Consider the following 13,946-nt stretch of genomic DNA (forward strand, 5'->3'; position numbering starts at 1 on the left):
CCTATTTACTTCCAGCTTTGTGGCTTCATTTGTCAATCCTTAGGGAATATGAAAAAAAATTGTATTAAAAAATAGTGGTTATATCCGGAGTTATAGTGCTTCAAATAGAGCGCCTTACAAAAGTCATATGCGCACTGTTAGCATAGCATCAGTCGTTGTAGTCGTCTGAAATAGATTAATAAACGATTAATAGATTAAACTTTATTAACCAAAATCATGATGTTATTTATTTTCATCTGTAACCTAGTAAATTATGTCTTTACCTACCTATCGCAGTATCTACCAAATAACAGTTAACAATAACAATTAACAATAACAATAACAATTAAAAATAACAATTAAAAATAACAATTAACAATCACAAATAACAGAAACAATTAAAAATAACAATTAAAAATAACAATTAACAATCACAAATAACAGAAACAATTAACAGTACCAAGTAATGGTAATAATTAACAGTAACAATTAAGTTACTTTCCAAAAACACAACCGTTTAAGATTTATAAAGAAAGCTCCACGTTCCTTCAAGCTCTAGATAGTACTATTTGATAGCAGATAGCATTTACTAACAGCCCTGTAAAGATTCATGTATAAAGATTCATACATAATCGAAGGAGTGCGCTGTGCATGTGATTTCGCATAAACTCATAGCATCGGCATTTCTCGCTATTTTTGCATACTTTCTATTTTATATTAAAAATTAAACAGATTTCTAGGCATAATTTGATGTTATGTAAATAGTTCAGACTTATTTACTAATAGTTATATAATATTCCTCTTTGTGCGGGCGTTGTACTGCCACATACTCTTGGATGGAGGTTGACATTCGGGAAAAATTGTGGTGCTTACCAAAAAAGATGCTACCAATATTGCAATTAAAAACTATTATTCGCAATCAATAGGCCTCGCGGAGACAAGACACAGCAAGAGAAAGTGTAGACCGCAGACCGCGCGTGAATCCGCCTGCGTCGTCCTCCCTTTAAATTAAAGACGGCTCCCTTAAGTCTCGAGTATAAATACGCGTTGAAATATGAAAACAAAAGGTCGCTTGAGGTATGCGTTGCTAGAGAATGTAAGCCGTACGAAGGAGATTATATTATAACCAATCTGAGCTGCATTCCTTGCAGTTTCTACCTCTTCTTGCACCGAATCATCGCGCGTCTTTCTGTTTTGATATTCGAGCGCGTGTATAGACTCGAGCGATAAGAGATCCCTTTGTAATTTGAAGGGAGGACTGCGGCGCAGGCGAGAACCCGCGCGCGCAAAGTACCTGTTCCCCGGTCCCTACGCGAAGGGTATAGGCCGTTTTATATCAGGTGTTTCTGAAAATATACTAGCAGTAGCTTGCTGATGTCAAGAACAAGAACCGTTTGAGGAAACCAAACGCTGCGCAAATCATTTTTCACCCTTTCTTAAGGGGTCACCCTACCTTGACGGCCTACAAAGCAGCGCGATATTTGGGATTTTTTAAAGAGAAACCCACAAATTATATTAATTGCAAACTTTCAAATAGCACTATCTAGAGTTTGAAGGAAAGTGGAGCTTTCTTTATAAATCTTAAACGGGTGTGTTTTTGGAAAGTAACTTAATTGTTACTGTTAATTATTACCATTACTTGGTACTGTTAATTGTTTCTGTTATTTGTGATTGTTAATTGTTATTGTTAACTGTTATTTGGTAGATACTACGATAGGTAGGTAAAGACATAATTTACTAGGTGGCAAATGAGAATAAATAACATCATGATTTTGGTTAATAAAGTTTAATCTATTAATCGTTTATTAATCTATTTCAAGCGACTACAACGACTGCTTTTATGCATATAAGTTTTGAAAGGCGCTCTATTTCGAAGTACTATAACTCCGGATATAACCACTATTTTTGCATACAATTTTTTTTTCATATTCTCTAAAGATTCACAAATGAAGCCACAAAGCTGGAAGTAAATAGGTATATTTAATTGATTGGCTTTAAAATAATCGCGTTCACTTCCTACCGCTTGTAGTGGCTCGCAGAGGCTTGGCTGCCGGGTTCGGCGCGCGCTTCAGAACTTTCCGCGCTGTCGGAAATCCACGTGCCACGCCAAACTATTGGTTTCAAGTGCCGTTTTCCTTTTCTAACTACCTTTACTGTTTTTTATGTAAATTCTTCTGGAGTCGACGTTTGCGCGCGGGCAGGCCTGTGGTACTTTCTGGCGCGCCACACTTGTTCCAACGCGCCACGCAAGAGCGTGGATGAAAAATTTTACCTGCCTCACGAGGAATCAGAAGACTACCCCGTTCCTTCAAAACGTCTTGCACATTACATCTCTTCATCATTTATCTTATGTGTATTTATTTTCTATCAATATTAGTTTTTATATTAAAACAAGCAATGACATGGTGATTATTTCCGGTAATTAGTAATAATTATGATCGTCACAACAGTCAATGTGTTAACTGCAATTTCATTTGCCATCGCATTGCCGGGGAAACATTTGAGCATTTTTTAATGTACCCTTGTCAAATTTTACAGTCGTTATAACTGAGTTATAAACCATTTCCATAATTTGTAGCACCTTCAGGTCAACCAAATGTAGCTTCGTAAAAACAGATGTTACAGTGTGCCCTACAGTAACAGTATTTATGGTATCCTCTATTAGCCAGGTATATCGAGGAATTCGTATACTTTTCGCGAACTTATATCGCGATCGAGTCTTGCAAATCGTTTCGAAAATCGATAACATACATCCAACAGGTAGTACACAATACACCACTGCGGTGGATCGTGGAAAAAAACATGTGGATAGAGTCGACGTAGAAATATGAGGCCGAACCCGCTGTCTCTAAGTAGTGCCGAGTGTATAACCTTCTGGCGTGCACGAAGGACCGTCGCGCCCCGGCGTTCACGTACTTTTGCCAAGCTAAGCACAGTACATGCTCTAAACAAACTAACTTCAGACATTCACTATGCCCTGGCAAAGAAGGAAAGTGTAGCAGCATGTCTTATAGACTTAGAGAAGGCTTTCGACACGGTTTGGATAAAAGGCCTTGTCTATAAACTTTCTAAAAAGGGATGCCCCCCACACCTTTTAAAAATAATAACCAGTATGCTACGCAACAAAAAATTTTATACAACAGGGGGCAAGTCGAGTTCTGGTCTTATATATGAGCTGACTGACGGTATGCAACAGGGAACGGTTACCGCCCCAACACTCTTCAACTTTTACAACGCGGAACTACCAAATCTGTTTGGAATAGCTGAATCAAGTGACATACATACACTGTTTTTTGCTGACGACTTAATAGTATATATTACAGGGACAAATGTATCTAAATTACAGGAAAGAATGCAAATCACAATAGATAAAATCAATGATTATTATTTTACTTGGAAATTAAAAATAAACCCTCAAAAGTCTGAAACAATTTTATTTAGGGAAAAACTTGCAAATAAATCCAAAGCATTCCGCAGAACCTATAAAACATTTAATATTAAGATAAACAATATAACAATACCGCACCAAAAAACTGTTAAATACCTTGGACTAAACCTAGATGAACGCATGCTTCTTAATAGACACCTAGACATCCAACTCGATAAAGCCCGAAAATCTTTCATCATACACAGTAGAATATTTTACTCCAAATATCTAAACAATAGGATCAAAATTATTTGCTATATGCTTCTGGTTAGACCGATCCTCACATATGGCTGTCCCATCTGGTACAACGTGGGCCCTCATGTAATGGAGAAAATACGGAAATTTGAAAGAAAATGTATAAGGGCTTGCACGGGGGTATATAGAAACGAAAAAACCAACTACAAATGGTTCGAAAATAGTAAAAAGCTCTACGATGCGGCTAAGATTCCCAGGATCGATAGCCACATTATAAAGCTAATAAGGGACTACTTTGCAAACATCCCGAATATCCGCAACAACGATCTCATCAGTGAAGCTATATACCCAAACGATGAGTACTACAAGAATGCCATCCTATCAGGCCACCTCCCCCCTGAAGCTTTCATGTTCCTAGATAAAACGGGCAGAATCATGGACAAAAATAATATTCCCTCAATATACCATTTAAACAGAAAGTCCTCCGATAAGCGTATCACCTACAACCAAAATATAGACTGTTTAAATACGGAGGTTGAGAAAGTTTTTAAAATGACACTGCCCAAAGTGGATACCGAGAATAGGTACCAGCGGAATATAAACAAATATTGGTGGCTGGGGGATGATATTCCTCTGTGATGATTATACTAGGATTAAGACCGGATCCGCTAGAGGATCCACGCGAGAGCGAAATGGATGTTACGGATCTCTATATTTTGCAAACCATTCCTTATTGTTTCTCTACAACGTTGTAAATATGTAAATATGTACATAGTAAATATAAGGAGTATGAATGTGTGCGTGTATATTGGTATGAATGTGAATATTATCCACAGCCCATGAGTGAGGCAAAAAAAAAAAAAATTCCGTCCCGGTTTTTTTTAGACAGATGTCTAGCCTTCTTTTCCGGAACTTAGTACCTGAGGTTGTTACTTGTCTCCCGTCTCATTCGGGAAAGCGCTTAATATAGGAAACATATTATAAGTATCCCACGAAAACTTAGTATTAGTAGGTTGTGAGCGTCGCCGAAGCGATTTGGCAATCTAGCGGACATATGTATAAGCGGTAGACTATTCACTACAGTGAACGATGTGATATTTACTCATTGTAATTTTTTCTTGAATAAATATTATAAAAAAAAAAAAAAAAAAATCACGTACTTTTGCGTGCCGCGCGACGCGTGGCGCACCGGACCGCGCGCAGGACGTCCGTGTAAAGGTCCCTATTGGCTATGCGGTAGGCGGCTGCGCTTGTACTACGAACGTACAAACAAGGAAGTCAGAATGCATCGAAGAAAACCGCGTTATACAGTTTTTTTTTAAAAGCAGAATCTTAAATAATATTTATTTGAAGTGAGAGCACCAGAAATACATAAATTTTGTTTCCAAATAACGCAGAAACGAAAAGGTAATTGATCGTAATTCATTATTGATGTATAAATCCGTAGTTTAATAACGGCCAACAGAACTAAATTTAACAAATAATATTAGGTGTACGAATAAATTCTTTTCGACTGGATTTACATAATCAGTACAAATCTACTGAATTTCTATCGCGGTGGTATTCGTAAGCTGCCAGAAAAATGGCAAAAGGTAATTAACAATAATGGAAATTATTTCGATGATTGAATTGTTTTCATATTTTTTAAATCAAACTGTTATTGTACCCTAAAATCGGAAAGAATTTATTTCTACACCTAATAATCACCAATAAATTAAATAAAACTCATCCTTTCGGACATTCCTTTCCTTCCTTTCCTTCCTTTTCGAAAACCTGTGTCACTAGGTCCCTGTACCGATCCTGGTCATCGATGGACAAAAAGATTCATGGTAAGGTAGCGCCCAGTGCTCAGCTGATCGCAGTTACATACGACACCACACAAAGTAAAGGATCGCAACGTCAAGTGCGTTCGGATTAATATATCGAATGTTCACTTCACTGCACGACTACTAACACTGATCACTTAATTTATTTTTCATGGAACGTGTTTTTCCTACGTTATAAAAATTGGTGGAAATGACTTTTCACTAGGCGTTCGGAGCCGTGGGTACAACCGCGCAAATACTCGTACAGCAGTAGTTGCGGCTCCGTTCTGGGCATAAACCCAAAACATCGCGTAATACCACAGACGAGGTATAGAATAGACCTATCAAGCAATGTATTTTTGTGTCGCCGGTTTGGGGGGTCCTAGGACCCCCTTACCATTTTAGTGTCGCATGCAACGTTACCGGTTAAGTCTCAAAACAGATTGTAACGCTACACGTGGTAGGAACTAGAATTAAGCACGAGTAAAACTAGGTTATGTTTTGAGAGTCAAAGCCCGCGATTTACAAATGTTTCTGTTAGAGTAATAATTTAAAAATCGTCTTATGAACATATTCCGTTCAACGGAAGAGAACGGAAGAAGAAAGTAAAACGATATCACATTCGTATTTTAACCTTGCTGTCCTATTGCGGTTTATTTAACGCAAAACAAATTTCATTCCCTTGCAATAACGTAATTTGTAAAAACAGGACTTTAATGTTTTTTAAGAGGACCTGTTGCTGAACCCCACCCATGTATCATGTGTTTCCGCATACATTAATGATGGTCTATACGATACAATACAGACATATAATAATAAAAATAATAATAATAATAATATCCTTCTACTGTACTATATTATTTAAAAGGAACATATCGAACCCGTACACACCGATTTTGCTGAAATTTTGCAAGTCTGTAGAGTAGCCAAAAATATTCGATACATATTTTTTTAAAAAGGAATTCATTCTCCTCCATAGCTATTAGAACAATTGAGGGCTCGGATACAATAAGGGGACTAACGCTCGAAAATGGGAAAAATTATTGTCCAAACGCTAAGAAAGATTGGAAAATTATATTTTGTTAAACTGGATTTTAAAAATATAGTGTTGTAAAGCTCGACACGGCATACATTTTTTCTATTTACAGTATTTTTATCGAATTATTAGTATTCGAGACAAAAATTATAAACGAACAAAATTTCTTCTACCAAAATCATTATTTCTTTAAACATAAATTGCGATAACTTGAGTAAATATTAACGGATCATTATGAGACTTGAAACATAAAACTCAGAAAACTCTAGCGGAGCCGCAAAATGTATGCACAAAACCCTTATGTTAAAAAATGTAATAATATTTAATTAAAAAGTAATACTGGACATAACCCATGTTTTTCAACGTTCGCCGTTAAAAAGTAGCGAGGCAATTTTGAGGTACATATAACTTGCAGCGACAAAGTTTTTCCTTAATATGCAAGGAAGATTTTCACCAATTTTCAAACTGATTAATAAATAATTGTAGAAGATATGATGATATATATATTTCTCGCACGGCGCCAACTGTCAACGCGAGTGATAAAACTGCTAAAAAGCGCATTATACGCGGCTGTTGACTGTTGGCGGCGCGAAGGGATTTATATATATCGTCATATCTTCTACAATTATTTATTAATCAGTGTGAAAATTGGTGAAAATCTTCCTTGTATATTAAGGAAAAACTTTGTCGCTGCAAGTTATATGTACCTCAAAATTACCATGATGGGCAAAAAATTATTTGAAATCAAAATTTAATATACGACACTCAATTTTTTTAAGTCGGCGCCAGATTTACACAGTGCAAATGATGAGGCGCCGATATAAAAAAATTAAGTGTCGTAGATTAAATAAGGAACAAAATTACTTTTTACTTTTTAGCGCATTTCATATTTTTTTGAAGTCGGCTTGAATTATGATTTTTCATTTTTTGGAACGATGCGCCAGTATTGTGACTTTTACACGCTGGTGGCGAATAATCTTTCCGTACAGGGGTATAGCGCCGCGGTCAATCCTGTCTTAGCTGAAAATTTTGAAATTGAGACGGATACGAGACCAGTCGACATTGTTTGCAAACCTCATTACAGTGATCTGGGGTGTGAGTGGTAAACCGATCATAAAAGCGGAGCGCGCGGCTCGCTTACCTGGGCCGGGAAATTCCCAATAGCTCTTTGCCACGTTCATTTGAAAGAGACCATCCGAAAATTTCGAAGCTCGGGGCTCACCGCTGTCCAGCGGACGCTGACAGCCAGGGGTGTGCGGATACCCGAAGTTTTCGGGATCCTGAGACTCGTTTCGGGCTGCAAGCACAGCTGCCATGAGCGGGCAATTTGATTTCAGATCGGCTCGGCAAAACTCGGACGCGATCGGATTCCTTCAGTGTCGGATCTGTATTCATATTCAGAAAGTTAAAATTGGATGGCCACGATATTTTGGTCTTTCTCTTGAAATCGGTTGAACGGTAACGCGTACCTTTTTTTACGACCCTGATGGGTTCTTAGGTAAAAGCTTTCGAACGACGCGGCTCGGAGGTCATAAACGCTAGACTAGTGGCATAAGGACAAATAGGCCATTCAGTAATGACTATGTCAATTTCTATCATAGACGTATCACTAATGGATTACTAGTGTTTTTCTGATAAAAATAACACCAAACATGATATAATTCTGATTATTTTTAATGAATGTAATAGAAAGTACTTGGAGTAAAGTAATTGAGGAAAGTAATGAAGAGTACTTGAATTCTACGTGAACTGACACCCCGGGCGCCTGTAGACTTTTTTCCACGGGGTGGGGTAACTTTGAAGTGACGGTGGTGAAAATTATAGTAATGAAAAAACGAGTAGCCCGCTTGCTTTTTTGAACTCATTTTGTTTTGCCAATTTAATTAAAATTTTAAATCCGAAATTGTCGGATTTAGTATTATTCACTTTCAGAATTTTAGAATTCTAAATTTCGAATTATTCACTTTTTTAGTATAAACTTAATAGAGACAATTCTTAAAAATAGGTGATTTTTTCCTCAAAAGTCAGGGGGGACAACTGCCCCTTTTGCACCCCTCTCCGGACACCCATGACTGACACGAAACTGATATGTGTACCCAGATCTTAACGTAAGCGCTACCTACGCTCGTGTATTTACATCGTAGATGTTTTTTTTTATAATATTTAAATAGTTAATTTTCAGTAGTTAATAAGGACAGAGCCAATCAATTTGTAACGACACGTAGGGATTTAAGGGCCTCGGGTCCAAAAGACTACGAATATAAATTTTACAAAAACGTTTAAATTCATTATTTTCAATGAATTTTACGTGGTGTAGGATGGGCACCGTCCATTTAGACACGCGCGAAGTGCAGAAACTTGCGGGAATGTCAGTAGCAGCGTCAATTTTTAATATTTTTCCGTGTACGACATGTGAAAATATTAATTAAACGTTCCACTTCACGAAAAATACTAACAATCAATTTCATCTTCTAATTTATAGCTTGTATAAGCTCTCAAGAAGTGCCATATTTCAGGGCCATATAGGCTCCTGATCCCCGAAATAGGTTTTCAGAAAGAAATCCGGCGTGAGTCGTTGACAAACCGAGCCAAATCATAGCTTAGCGAAAGCCCGCCCTCTATGTTAAACTCTCACTCTAAACAAGTCACACGTATACAAACACGCACACATATTTAAGTATTTCGACACATTTCAGAGTAGTTCTTGAGTTGGCCGCTGTGTTAATTTCCACTAAGATAACCGGCCGTAGGTAAAAAGAAGCCACCACATTTTCGAAACACACGTGCTTTGCAGAAGTGCAACGAACGAACCATTGAAGCAGCCAAAAATTCATCTGGCTGATGGCCGTGAACATTTCGCTAGGGTCGCGGTTTATGTCCGTATTGTCCCGCTAGTCGGCGGTATAGAACCGTTTCCTACAGTTTTGGGTAATTTATGGTTTAGCTGATTCCGCCCCGTAGCAGACGTGAACTCAGGGTATCGGAAAAGGGAAACAGGCAACAAGATTTTCTTCTTTATAGCAACTCGAAGACTTACTGTTTCTCTTCTCTTTGGACCTTTTCGAATCGAAACACGTGGTGCCTGTTGCCTATCTCGAAGCAATGGGTACATTGGCAGTAAAAGGACGGAACGCGGCCTTTTGTAAAAGTGCATGATATTTCCGTTGGTTGCGCTTCTACAAAGCACGTGTGTTTCGAAATTGTGCTGGCTTATTTTTACCTAAGGCCAGTTATCCTGCTGTTAACGCATAATGGAACGAGAGAAACTACTTGGGGGTAAATAAAGTTGCTTGGAAACAATCTTGTCAGTCAGCTAGAAATCACGACGCAGAAATGTTCTCTGCTCAAGAGTATTACGCGATGTTCTGGGTGTACCCCCCGAACAACGGGGACGCAAGTGATGCTGCGCGAGAATTTGCGCGGGAATACCTACGGCTCCGAATGCCACGTGAAAATTCATTTTCACCAATTTTTATAACGTTGGAACAACACGTTCCAGGAAAAATAAATTGTGATCCGTTTTAGTAGCCGTGCAGTGAAGTGAATATTCGATACAGTAACCCGGACGCAATTGACGTTGCGACTCTTAACTTTGGATGGTGCCGTATACCTGTGACCAGCTGTGCACTGGGCTCGTCCATCGATGACCAAGATTGGTTCAGTGACCCAGTGACACAGATTTTCAAGCTGCAGGTGAATTTCCGACAAGGGTGATTTTTTGTTACTTTATTGGTGACTATTAATTTTTAAATTTAACGCAGGCTATGGCTTATTTCCGGCGATAATTCTCAAAATTTCCGTACCTAAATATTTCTTAGAGGTTTTTAAACAGACTTATTCGTTATCAGCAACAGTGTTGGCCTTTGTTGAATTACGGATTTGTATCACAATAACGTACTACGATCCCTTTTCGTTCATTCCCTGTTACATTACATTTTCGTCTGCACGATATTCACAAAAGGAAATTTGGGTATTCCTTATCCTCTTACTTCAAACAATTATTATTTTCGATGTTGCTTTAAAAAAAACTGTGTATTCGTCTTTTTACATTTGACATGATTTTCCTCGATTTATCCTTTATTCCTTATTCACTTGAAATGACAACCAAAAGATGACGACAAGTTCGATTTTGTATGCTACGTATTTTTCATTTATTATTTTGCGCGGTTTCCTTCGATGCATGCCGACTTGCTTGTTCGTACCTTCGTAGTACAAGCGCAGCCGCCTACCGCGTAGCCAACGCTACCGCGGTTGCTGGAGCGGAAGGCTCACGCTCTGATTGGCCGGGTTTTGTTGTTAATATCTTGTTAAGGAAGCTTCGGACAATATTTTCGCTAAGGAAAAAGTTGTTTCAAATCACACCCTGAGTCACCCCTTTCAAGGAACTCCGACATTTCTGGGACACCCTGTATACAATATTGTTACGTCCGAGAGATAGAGAGGGGGAGAGAGAAAGAGAGAAAGAGAGAGAGAGAGAGAGAGAGAGAGAGGGGGAGAGAATGAGAGAGATAAGCAATACAGGAATAGCACGTGCATACGTAAGACATACATACTGTGCCTACACAAGCTACAAGTTTACCCTAAATATTAAGCGCGTTTCTTTCCAGAACGGTTTTCTTTAACCTAGTTGCCATGATTTAAAAAATATACTGATCTCAACAGGTGTTTGTCTATCTCACTTGCCACATTGAAATCGATATCTGTAACAGCTTCTTGCAACTATGGAGAACTATTTTTCCCAACATGTTTGCAGGAAGCAGCTAATAAATGCACAAATACATAGATGAGATAATTATGTAAAAAAATTCTGTACTTTTTGCAACACGAGTAAGTAAATACAGTCAGGAAATACATTCTGTAGTTCTATCCTATCCTATAATCCGATCGTATAATACTTTTCAAATAAAGGCCTAAGGGTCAGCATAAGATTGAAACGCTTAATGGAAAACCTTCTTCAACCTCAACAATCCTATACTTTTTCCACTTATAAATATTTCATATCACAAGAAAAATCCAAATAACAATAAAAAATCTTGTTGAAATTCAAAAGACATAAGCTTACTCTTTATCGACTTGTATAACTTTCAAAGGGAAAGTTCTTAATCTACAGAAATGAAATTAAAAACTTAGAGACAGTTCGACAGAAGTATTACTCGTTTTCACATATCTGTGTAATAAAATATCAAATACCCACTATTTTTACAAGCAAAAATTAGTGTAATCCAATTTATTCGCAATGCCAATATTTGTAAATTTGTGGTGTTGAATTTATACCGAATGCAATACTTAATTCACTGTATTAGTAGTAAACGCACAAGTGGTACCTATGTATTACACACGTGTAATGATTAATGTGTCACCGTGAATCATACGATGACGTCTCACCGAAGTTTCTCAGAATTTCGATTATGTGTACATAGATCTGTACCTACTCTACTTGTACTAAAGAATCACTAAAGCTTCTTATGTTACAGTCCCCATTAATTCACTCGTCACTGTGCTTCAAGATAGCTGTTTATAACAGAAACCAATTAGCTGTTTAACCATATTCTGTCAGCTTACTTTTCAGAAAAGTCGATCCAACTTGAACTATCTCTTGCTCACGTGTACCACTAAACACTCTAGTGTTCGTATTAATGCAGTCATGAAAAAGGATATTCAACTACACGCGGTTGCAATAAACAAGAGCGAATTCTTTTAGCACTGTTAATTTAACACTTTCTATCGTTTCACGAAAACGAGCCTAGAGGCACCAGCTCGACTAGCATGAAGACAGAGGTGCGGCACTTTTAATCGACGAACTCATGCGTTATCATATTACAGATATGCCGCACAGATATCTTCCGATAAAGTTGGTGGTAATGTATGTACGCATGTGCTACAATAGGAGTCGCAGTAATACATATATGCGTACCTTGAGTAAGACGGGAAAAATATTTATGTTACGTACTTACATCGATTCCCAAGTAACCGACAACCAGTATGCATCTAAAAATAGAGTGACACGATGAACATCAGTTCTATTAGTTGATCTAAAATTAAAACCGACTGCAGAAAAATAAAAAAAGCTAAAATGTGAAAAATAATATTTTTCCTTATTTAATCTACGACTCTCAATTTGTTTATGTCGGCGCCTCATCATGTGCACTGTGTAATTCTGGCGCCGAATGAAACAAATTGAGAGTCGTAGATCAAATAAGGAAAAAAAGTATTGTTTACATTTTAGAACATTTTTATTTATTGAAGACGGTTTTAATTTCTTTTTATATTTTTTCATTTTGTACTCATTAATTATTTAAGCTATATAACTACATTTTTTTAAAAAATGGGCATGCCTACAAAGGGAGCTGCTCGTAAAAAAAAACGTTTGCTAGAAATGGAAGATATAGAGGATGTCTCAAATTCGTTATTATTAACCAGTACTGGCAAAGTATTGGACCAATATTGATGCAGTGTAGGATGGGACGACCGGGGTATCGCTTTCTTCGAATAAAAAAAATTAAATTAAACATTTTAAAACATAACACGAAGATGTAAGCAAAACTTAACAATAAAAAATAAAACATAATGCTCTAAGAAGAGTGAAATAATAAAAAATAATATTTGGATAATGTGTTTACACTAGAACTTTTCATGATATATTTTTACCGATTTATAATTAATTAACAGCCGTCGTGCGTGACCTACCGCCTTACCCAACAATCTTACCTAGTACCCTTACCTAAACTTGAGGTCACGCACGACGACTCTTAATTAATTATAAATCGATAAAAATATATTATGAAAAGTTCTAATGTAAACACATTATCCAAATATAATTATTTATTATTTCACTCTTTTTAGAGCACTGTGTTTTATTTTTTATTGTTAAGTTTTGCTTACATCGTCGTGGGTTTTTTTAATTTTTAAATTTTATTTTTCATTTTCCTTTTTTTACAGGACTGTGTTTAATAGGCTACACAATATTGTAGCAGTACAAGAGTTGGAACGGCTTAGCAAGATTTAATTTCCTTAGAATATATAGCCTTGTAGTTCAATTTTTTTATTGTTATTCTCTGCAGCGCCGCCTGCCGGCGAAATGCCATAAAATATGTCTATGATCCCGCCGGCAAACGATACCTAACTAATGCAAAAACCGCATGAAGATCGGTCCAATAGTTTTGGGAAAAATGGTAACAGACACCACCATGGCGGGCACAACATACAACCTCTGACCCTAAACGCATATACCTTCACCGTTCCGTCGTGGGTAAAAACGATCATCAAGATCGATCCATACGCTGAGGTATGCGCGGACAAACATAAAAAAGACCGTGTATTTTACACTACACACTACAAAAGTGAAACTTACTTATGCAAAATCTGCATATACCGGGTAAGAAATATGTTAGGTTTGTGAAGTAATTCTCAATGAATATAAATAATTTATTGAATATTTTGCTTTATTATTGCGAAGTTTCCATAGATTCATATTCTAAAAAAGAGGCAATTGGCCTATAATAAC

General features: G+C 37.2%; 1 protein-coding gene across 1 annotated transcript in view; it reads right to left on the bottom strand.

Annotated features, from left to right (window-relative positions):
• The window catches only part of LOC143378483 (solute carrier organic anion transporter family member 1A2), a 73,076-nt gene extending 60,841 nt beyond the window's left edge, over positions 1–12,235 (bottom strand). Inside the window, exon 1 of the mRNA XM_076830258.1 lies at positions 12,005–12,235. The gene's annotated coding sequence lies outside the window, so the exon portion shown is untranslated. The remainder of the gene's footprint in view (positions 1–12,004) is intronic.
• Positions 12,236–13,946: the final 1,711 nt, after the last annotated feature.

The sequence above is a fragment of the Andrena cerasifolii genome, chromosome 2 (assembly GCF_050908995.1).
Source record: "Andrena cerasifolii isolate SP2316 chromosome 2, iyAndCera1_principal, whole genome shotgun sequence".
Taxonomy (NCBI): Eukaryota; Metazoa; Arthropoda; class Insecta; order Hymenoptera; family Andrenidae; genus Andrena; species Andrena cerasifolii.